The following is a 9,368-nucleotide window of genomic DNA, read 5'->3' as shown; positions in this document are numbered from 1 at the left end:
AAAACAACTTTAAGGTAGCATGCAATACTCCCAAATTGTGAGAAGGTTTGACATTTTCCCTTGCCTAAGACCGAGACTGAGAAATGAGTAATTATTCACTTATCAATTCATTGCATTACGTGGTTCAGCACTTTGCCAACAAGTGCTGGCCTCTGCTCTGTCAAATTCCAAAAATGTTCTGCCTTTAATAGACTGTAGGCAGACAACTGAAGATCAGCGCTGTGGGAGGTCTCACAATAAATATTGGGGCTGATGTGGATTCATACATGGACCCAGCATTTCAGGAAGGTCAAATCATTCTCAGTTTAACAGATGAGTTCATCAAAGCTATATGATCTAACCACTGACCACTGCCTCACATGGCTCCAGGCAGGAGATTTTGATAGGTTTCTCGGCTAACACCGTCAAAGGGAAGTAACATGCCCAGAAATGTTGGTGTGGGAAATAGTACAGATCAGACTGAAGACACATTACGGTCGAGTTATAAAGACAAAGCAAAGGAAATGAACAGTCCCAAATTTGCTCTGTGAATGAAAAGCTGATTTACACATGCCCATTCTCAGTGCCTGGCAAAGTGCAACACTTCACAAACTGTGCTCAAAGGGAAGTCAGGCTAGACAATGAGCTGCTTGATGTTGACTTTAGACCGTGGTAAAAAGTTCACATTGCAGTGTTGTAAGTCTGAGTTACTGGGAGGAGTCATCCAGTGTACACTTCAATGTCAGTGCCACAGTAAAATAGAAGTTGCATTGTTGAAATAGTAAAGAACTTGGTCTTCGTGCTGGACAATACTTTTTAACCAATGCTCAAGTCATCCACCTTAACCTCAAATTGCCAAACAACTTGCAATATAAATAACTTTTCACACTTGTACCATGTTGTTCCCAACCTTTGAAGTATAGCCACTAATTATAATATCGTCAAAAGCTGCAACAAACTTTCACACAGCACGTTCCCACAAATTAGAGAAATGTTTCAGTAAACGTTGAGCCAGACTGACTCATGTAGTAGATTGACCAGGACCATGAGGGAGAACTCCACTCCTCTTCAAACGAGCACTAAAAATCTTTTTTAAAAAAAACTCACCCAAGGGGGAAAATGGGGCCTCACTTTGAAAACAATACTTCAGTACTGCACCAGGACCGGCATCCAAGATTTGCTTTTCAGCGTTTGCTTAATCCCCTCTGCTGACTGAGGAAGAGTGCCACTGAGCCATGGCTAACACTCAGAGCTATTACATTGTGTCTCCAGTTGGGAGTAAAATGAGGTTCCTCGAGGTATCACTGGGGAGATCAGAGTAAAATGGGGCTCCTCAGTTCCTGACCTTCTTCTATCATAAGGTCAGAAGTGCGGATGGTTGCACAATATTCAGTACCATTCATGGACTACTTCAGTATCTGAAGACTTATGTTCAAAGGCAACAAGATCTACACAATATGCACATTTGGACTGGTAAGAGGCAAGTAATCTTCGCATCAAAACTGCCAATTAATGACCATCTCCAGTAGGAGGCCTGTGACCAGTGGTGGCCCATAAGGATCGGTGTTGGGTTCACTGCTTTTCGTCATTTACGTAAATGATTTGGATGTGAACATGGAACATAGCATGGTTAGTAAGTTTACAGATGTCATCAAAATTGGAGGTGCAGTGGACAGTAAGAAGGTTGATGAAGGTTCCGGATCTTGAACAGATGGGCTGAGGAGTGGCAGATGAAGTTTAATTCAGATAAATGTGAGGTGCTGCATTTTGGAAAGGCAAATCAGGTCAGGACTTATACACTCAACGGTAAAGCACTGGGGAGTGTTGCTGAGCAAAGAGACCTTGGAATGCAGGTTCATAGTTCCTCGAAAGTGGAGTGACAAGTAAGCAGGATTGTGAAGGTGGTGCTTGGTATGTTTGACTTTATTGATCAGAGCATTGAGTATAGGAGTTGGAAGGTCATGTTGCGGCTGAATAGGACACTGATCAGGCCTCTTTTAAAATACTCTGTGCAATTCTGGACTCCCTGCTCTTGGAAGGATGTTGTGAATCTTGAAAGCGTTATGCAAAGATTTACAAGGGTGTTGCCAGGGTGGGGGGTTTCTGGTATAGGAAGAGGATGAATTGGTTGGGGTTACTTTCCCTGGAGCATTAGAGGCTGCGAGGTGACTGTAAAAAGATTTATAAAATTATGAGGGGTATGGATAGGGTAAATAGACAAGTCTTTTCCCTGGTGAAGGCAAATCCAAAACTAGAGGGCAGAGGTGAGAGGGGAAACCTTTAAAAGGTACGTAACGGGTAACTGTTTCATGCAGAGGGTGGTGTGTACATGGAATGAGCTGCCAGAGGAAGTGGAGGCCGCTGGCATAATGACGATATTTAAAAGGAATCTGGCGGCGTATATGAATAGGAAGGGTTTAAGAGGGAAATGGACCAAATGCTGGCAAATGGGACCAGATTTTATCTCAGATAACTGGTCTGTATGGACAAGTAAAACTGAAGGGTCTGTTTCTGAGCGGTACATCTCTACGACTCTAAGAGAATATTTAACCAATGGCCCTTGAACATCATGGGGGTTACCATGGACCAGAAACTCATCTGGACTCATTATATAAACACTGTGGGCTACAAGGGCAGGTCAAAGGCTTGGAATACTGTGGTGTATAACTCACCTCGTGATTCTCCATCGCAAATCCACCGAGTACAAAGCACAAGTCAGAAGTCTGATGGAATACACCCCACTTGCCTGGAGGAGTGCAGCTCCAGTAACGCACAAAAAGCTCGCCACATCCAAGACAAAGCAGCCCACTTGATTGGCACCACATCCGCAAGCAGCCATGCCCTCCACCACCCTCCACTCAGTAGCAGCAGTGTGTACAATCTACAAGACGCATTGCTGAAATTCAGAGATCTTCAGCCAGATCCTCCCAAGTCTGTGACCATTTCGATCAAGAAGGACAAGGGCAACAGACCGCCACCTGCAAGTTCCCCTCCAAGCCACTCATCATTCTGACTTCGAAAAATATCATTGTTTCTTCAGGATTGCTGTATCAAATTCAAGGAATTCCTTCCCAAAAGGACATTGTGGGTCTACCTACAGCGCATGGACTGCAGTGGTTACAAAAGATAGCTCACCAGTTTCTCAAAAGCAACTAGGATCGGTGAATAAATGTTGGCCAGCCGGCGATGCCCAGCCCCTGTGAGTCATTTAAAAATGTTCATTGAGGAGTTTAGAGTTAAAATGGGGTTCCTTGGTACTCAATGAGCATAGAGAAATTTTTTTTGTTCATTCATGAAATGTGGGCGTCACTGGCTGGCCAGCACTTATTGCCCCTTCCTAGTTGTCCTTGAGAAGATGGTGCTGAGCTGGACCCACAATCTCATTAGGGAGGGACTTCCAAGATGCAGTGACAGATTTCCAAGTCAGGATAGTGGCCACTGTTTACAAGTTGAGTCACTCACTCACTTAATCTACATATTTTAACTCCAACCAGCATCACGTTTGCAACATTATTACTGACAAGGAGGAAAAAAGGATTACATGGAGTTATCACCTTTACTTCATTTAAATTCTGTGGGTTCCTCACTCGTTTGAAGAATGAAGAGCTAATGCGGCTTGGCTTCATCCACAGAGCTGGGCTGGCACGGAGGTCGTCAGAAAAGATGTCAACAAAAATTTCTCTTGTAACATTAAGGACAAGCTGGAAGAAGTAAAAGACTAACAGAGAAAAGATTATATTAGATGCGTCCTCTCCACTCAGCAAAAAGCTTATGAGATCATTACAGTGAAAACAAAAGGGAATCCTGTTCAAAATATATAAAATAACAACTGTTTGCTCCATGATCTGAACCAAGGCTACATTTCGAAGTTCATTGATTGCTGGAGACAAGGCAAAAGAGAGATTAGAGAAGGGGTTTAAAAGGATTGCAGAACTACCAAGGGTAGGTGCAGACGTATTAGACAAGATTTCCTGCATAATGCTGAGGAAGGCACCACAACATAAAAGGAGGCTTTTATTGGTAGAGGAATTGAGTTCCGGAGTCCTGAGGTCATGATGCAGTTGTATAAGACTCTGGTGCGGCCGCATCTGGAATATTGTGTGCAGTTTTGGTCGCCATACTATAGGAAGGATGTGGAGGCACTGGAACGGGTGCAGAGGAGGTTTACCAGGATGTTGCCTGGTATGGAAGGAAGATCGTATGAGGAAAGACTGAGACACTTGGGGCTGTTTTCATTAGAGAAAAGAAGGTTTAGGGGTGACTTGATTGAGGTGTACAAGATGATTAGGGGGTTAGATAGGGTTGACAGTGTGAACCTTTTCCCGCGTATGGAGTCGGGTATTACAAGGGGGCATAGCTTAAAATTAAGGGGGGGTAGATATAGGACTGAAGTTAGGGGTAGGTTCTTCACTCAGCGAGTCGTAAGTTCATGGAATGCCCTGCCAGTAGCAGTGGTGGACTCTCCCTCTTTATGGGCATTTAAGCGGGCATTGGATAGGTATATGGAGGATAGTGGGTTAGTACAGGTTAGGTGGGCTTGGATCGGCGCAACATCGAGGGCCAAAGGGCCTGTACTGCGCTGTATTCTTCTATGTTCTATGTTCTATGAGGCAAATCTTTGAAACAAAATGAATGACATCTGTGGGACATGCTATAAATAGAAAGCAAACTATTATGGCTCCAATTATTAAGGTGAATAATAATCAAATATTGTATTATCAACCAATGGAAACAGCAATTGAAAGTCAGAAATGATGGAGAAGAATTTGAAAAAAATACTGAGTGGCTGGAAGGAACACCATATATTTTGTAAATAGAAACAGAATCTGTAGATTCTCAGACTGGGCAAAAGTTATGACAGATGGGATTTAACGCATAACAGTATGATGGTGATGAGGATGATAAATTAATAATGGGAGAGTACAAACAGTGGAGGAGAAAGGGGCTTTGGATTTTTAGGGAAGGGGCAAAATGGTAAATTGAATTCAATGCAGTCATCAGGATCGAGATAATGTTTTTAACATGCTCTGTTATACATATCATCAATCAGAGCTGCTGTGGTGCACTCTTCACCCATACCTTTCTTGCTTAACTGAGTATTTGCAAATCCCTCAGATCATGGCCAAGTTCCTGCCATTTGCACAGCTCCTCAGCTGCTGCATGAACCAATGTCTCAATCTCTACAGCATCCTGAGCGAAAGCAAAGTTATTTTCCCCTTGGATGTTTCGGGGCACATCTTTTAGGGACTGGGGCTCCTGCACTGGGCTGCCCTGTTGCCAAGTACACAAACTGTTGGTCAATCTAGATACTGAAGGTCAGGAACAAAAATGATGGAATTCATTTCAAAACATTAATGAACAATACATGGTTATTATAAACTGTGAAATCATAGCATGAAAACGGGAGACAAACAAACGAGAATCATCTTTTTATATCTCAGAGTATGTCTGACGTGTCAGACACAGGCTGGAATTCATTTCCCATTTATTCTCAGCCATGTAATGAAAGTCAAGGTTTCCATATGGAGTGAGATCCAGAACATGAAACAGTATATTTTATTAGACTGAGTACTCAAACTCAATACACGATTTACTTGATGGAGTCAGAACAAATGCTTTATACTCCTTTTTAAGTTTTAAAAGTTTTTGGCCTTAATCAAGGTGGTGAAAATAATCATCTTTACAAAATTTCAAAGTATCACAAGTTGTTTCCCTGAGCTTGAAATATAAACTTAGTATGAAAAGAACACGTCACACTTATCCATTAGGTGGAATCAATATTCTATTCGGCTCACAAAGGGAGATATAGACTGTTCAAATCTTTCCTGGTTCAGAATATAAGTATGGAGAATCTCTTTATCTTCTAACTGTTGTGTACTTCGGGGAATGAATGATTCCAGACTGAACGTTCTGAGCATCAGCTTTCCAAAATCAGATCACTTTCAGTTGACTGCTGCACCCCTTTTTATTCCTGCGCTTTATAGAGAAACACAAATATTGACAAATCAGAAGAGAATGTATCAGTTTAGTCAGGATGTTGCTGTGTCAAATCCAAGTGACCCAAGCACCTATTTCAGTGACTTCCTGCATTGAATGCTCAGAAAGGAATGGACAGTATGAGAACTTGTCAAGCACTTTCATCAAGAGCTGCTTGTCCAATCAATGTTAATATGTGCAAACCATAAACCCTTCTGTTCTTCTAATCAGATGGTCATTCAGTCTCAGGACCTTGCTTCCGAACACTACGCTGGAAAAGTTGCGTGCGAACTGAAAAAGCCAGAGATGATTCAAAACTTAGTTTAAAAGATCCTCTTTAAAAACACTGCCTCCCTTTTAGGGAAGGACAGAAAAGTGCGGAGGAAAAGTTTTGAATTTCAATAGCAATCCTTCAGTTCTAAACTCAGTCATTACACAGTGGAAATAGCCACTAAATCCTTGAGAAATAATCAGGCGTACTTACACTTATTTTGAGAATTGATGGGCAAGGTAGAAAACACTGAGACACCAGAAATTTTAAGAATATCCCCCACAGCTTGATTTTATCACCCACAAATATATTAACAATTTATCAAGATATTCCTCACAACAGTCTTTTGGGAAAGTGTCCTTGGTGAAGGGGAACACTCAGGGTAATTTCTGAAAATGTTGACGTGCAAAATGTGCCCAAATAAAGTGAAGTTGTATTTTGACATTTGTGACGGAAACAATCACAATCCGACAATTATGTTAAAATATGGGAATTTAATATGCTCTGGGTTATTCATCAAAACAATCACATCAATGCTTCAAGACAAATAACACATCTCCAATTCTTAAAATAAAAATCCATCCCAAAACTGGCTCAAAATTAATACTTACAAGTCAAGGACAAGGATCTTGAGATAGTACTTCCTCTTTATCATCAACACTGTCATCTCTTTCAGATGTCTCCAATTGGATGACAGTCTTCTATTCCTCCTCAAGATCCTTGGAAGATGACCTGGGTGAGGATTCAACATCCAATTTGAAATCATCCAGGGAAAAAATGCTTCAGCCTATTCAGCCTATTCCTGTAACTCAGTCCCAGCAACATCCTTGTAAATCTTTTCTGCACACTCTCAAGTTTAACATCCTTCCTGTAGAAAGGCGATCAGAACTGCAAGCAATGTTCCAAAAGTGGCCTCACCAATGTCCTGTTTCGCTGCAACGTAACGCCTCAAGCCCGACAGTCAATGTTCTGACCAATGAAGGCAAGCATGCCAAATGTCTCCTTTGCCACTCTTTCTACCTGCAACTCCACTTTCAAGGAACAATGCACCTGCATCCCGAGGTCTCTTTGTTCAGCAACACAGCCAGGGCCCGACCATTAACTGTATAAGCTAGTGACCGGATAGAGAACTTAAAAAATAAAATTTGATACAGAACTTTAAAAATGAAGCAGCCCAAACTGAGTGGAGGGAGAATGTCTTCACTTGTGAGGCTGACCTGGACAGGAAGTTAACATTAATGAATCGAATCAGAAATTCAAAACAAAACTTTCTTCCTTGGAAAGGGGCCAACATGGAACAACATGACAACTAGTACTGGGAATGCTGAAGTTCAATAGCATGAATATGTTTCGGGGGAAATTGGATAAGTACTTCAGGGGGAAACATACAGAAGGACGCACTGATGGGATGAAACAAAGTGGGAGCAGACTTGCATGGAGACGAAATAACTGCACAAATCTGTTGGGCCAAAAGGCGCATTTCTCTGATGTAAAGTCACTGCAAAATGTACTGGTCTCCTTAACAAAAGAACAATTTAATCACCAACTAATTTGGACAAAAGGGGTCCCTCTAGGGTATAAAAGAGGCATCCCTTCATAAGGTTACACAATTAACATCCATTTCTGAAAGTACCTCTGCAGAGAGCACGGTTTAATCTTTGCCTTCTCAGTTTCAGTGGCGCACAGAGTTTTATTTTGTGGTTTGGTGGAGTTTGAGCTGCCAACATCAAGATCTCCACTGACTTCAGCTTGGGCCTTTGCAATAAACTCATCATAGAACTGAAAGAAACATGGAGAGAAGGTGAAATCAAACATTGGGATGATAAGAAGTACACATGACACTACTTTGGTAACTGCATAAGACAAACCACAAAATCTTTTTTGAATGAACAAATCTAATTTTAGCAATCTGTAAAACCAGTTAACCACAAAATTGAGAAAGATTGACAGGGAGACCAAGAAGCCCAGTTGGTTGAATGCTCAAAACAAGTTTGTTTATTCCTCTCAAGCCACTGCACACACCAGTCAACATTACAACAACCTATTTATGCAGCACTTAACAAGTAATAGGCCCCAAAGCTGTTTTAATAAAGAATACTGGGACATTGCTCAGGAAGAAGAAAGTATAAGGACAGAATACCCAAGACACCATTGGAAAAAGGAACCTCTTGAAAGTCGGATGTGATGAGGATATGAAGAGGAATTTGGGATAAAAGATTCGAATGAATGTTTGGAAGAATATAAAAACTCTTATTAATGGCAGAGGAAAAAAAATCAAACAGAAAAAGCAACCCTGCTCAACCACTTTTCCTTAAGATGGCAAGAATAAAAGTCAACAGCCCCCAACAATTTTTAGTTCAAGGAAATGGATGCTGATTTGGTTTTGAGAACGCAGTATGCAACATGTGAAATGCTCTGAACTCAACCTCTGCAAGGTCACATGTTTCAACCATCCCCAGCTGAAACCTGCAGGGCAGTGGAGGGTACAATCTCACCTCTAGCTGTTTGATGAGGCTGGTCTCGTGCGCTTTCAACCGCTCCTGTTGACGTTCCTCCTGCTCTTTCTTCAGCTTGTCCACAATGGACTTGCGCTTCTTAAGTTCGTCCTTCAGTGCATGGATCCTGATCTCAATATCACTCTGGTCTGACGCAGTTTCTGTTGAAGATCCACCCAATGGATGTTAACAGGTCTCCTTACAATCAAATTCAACTTGGACACTAACATTAGCGGATAAGAGATATATGCAAACCTGCATAACTCTTGGAGACACTTCTCACAACCTGTTCAACAACTTTAATCAAACCTGCTGAACCACTGACAAAGCCTCACGCAATGGACACGCTGACCACTTGGGAGCCACAGTATCACCGAACACATCAATTCCTCAGACCTGCAGTATCACCGTACACACCGGCCGATCACACAGCAGAACTATGTGGGCAGTCAGTAACGGTGAGCATGGTTAGAACCATATTGAGGAAAAAGCCAAAATGAGAAGCTGGAGACTAAAAGCTTGCAAAAGATGTGCATTTGAAAGACAGGAGAGGAATGGGCTTTGGAAATGAATTCTGCAATTGGGCGACTATACATGGCCATTATTTAAGTTAACTCTGGACGGGATGCAACAGTCAGAGAAATTAA

General features: G+C 41.8%; 1 long non-coding RNA gene across 1 annotated transcript; it reads right to left on the bottom strand.

Moving 5' to 3' along the window:
* Positions 1-5,173: 5,173 nt before the first annotated feature.
* LOC122546373 lies at positions 5,174-8,742 on the bottom strand. The gene is made up of 4 exons (XR_006310729.1): positions 8,722-8,742; positions 7,860-8,005; positions 6,838-6,958; positions 5,174-5,250 (listed from the first exon to the last, which is right to left on the bottom strand). It is a non-coding gene; the product is annotated as an uncharacterized LOC122546373 (long non-coding RNA).
* Between the last annotated feature and the right edge of the window lie 626 nt (positions 8,743-9,368).

This window comes from Chiloscyllium plagiosum, unplaced genomic scaffold (genome assembly GCF_004010195.1).
Source record: "Chiloscyllium plagiosum isolate BGI_BamShark_2017 unplaced genomic scaffold, ASM401019v2 scaf_27896, whole genome shotgun sequence".
In the NCBI taxonomy this organism is placed as follows: Eukaryota; Metazoa; Chordata; class Chondrichthyes; order Orectolobiformes; family Hemiscylliidae; genus Chiloscyllium; species Chiloscyllium plagiosum.
This window is presented reverse-complemented; position numbering and strand designations above follow the sequence as displayed.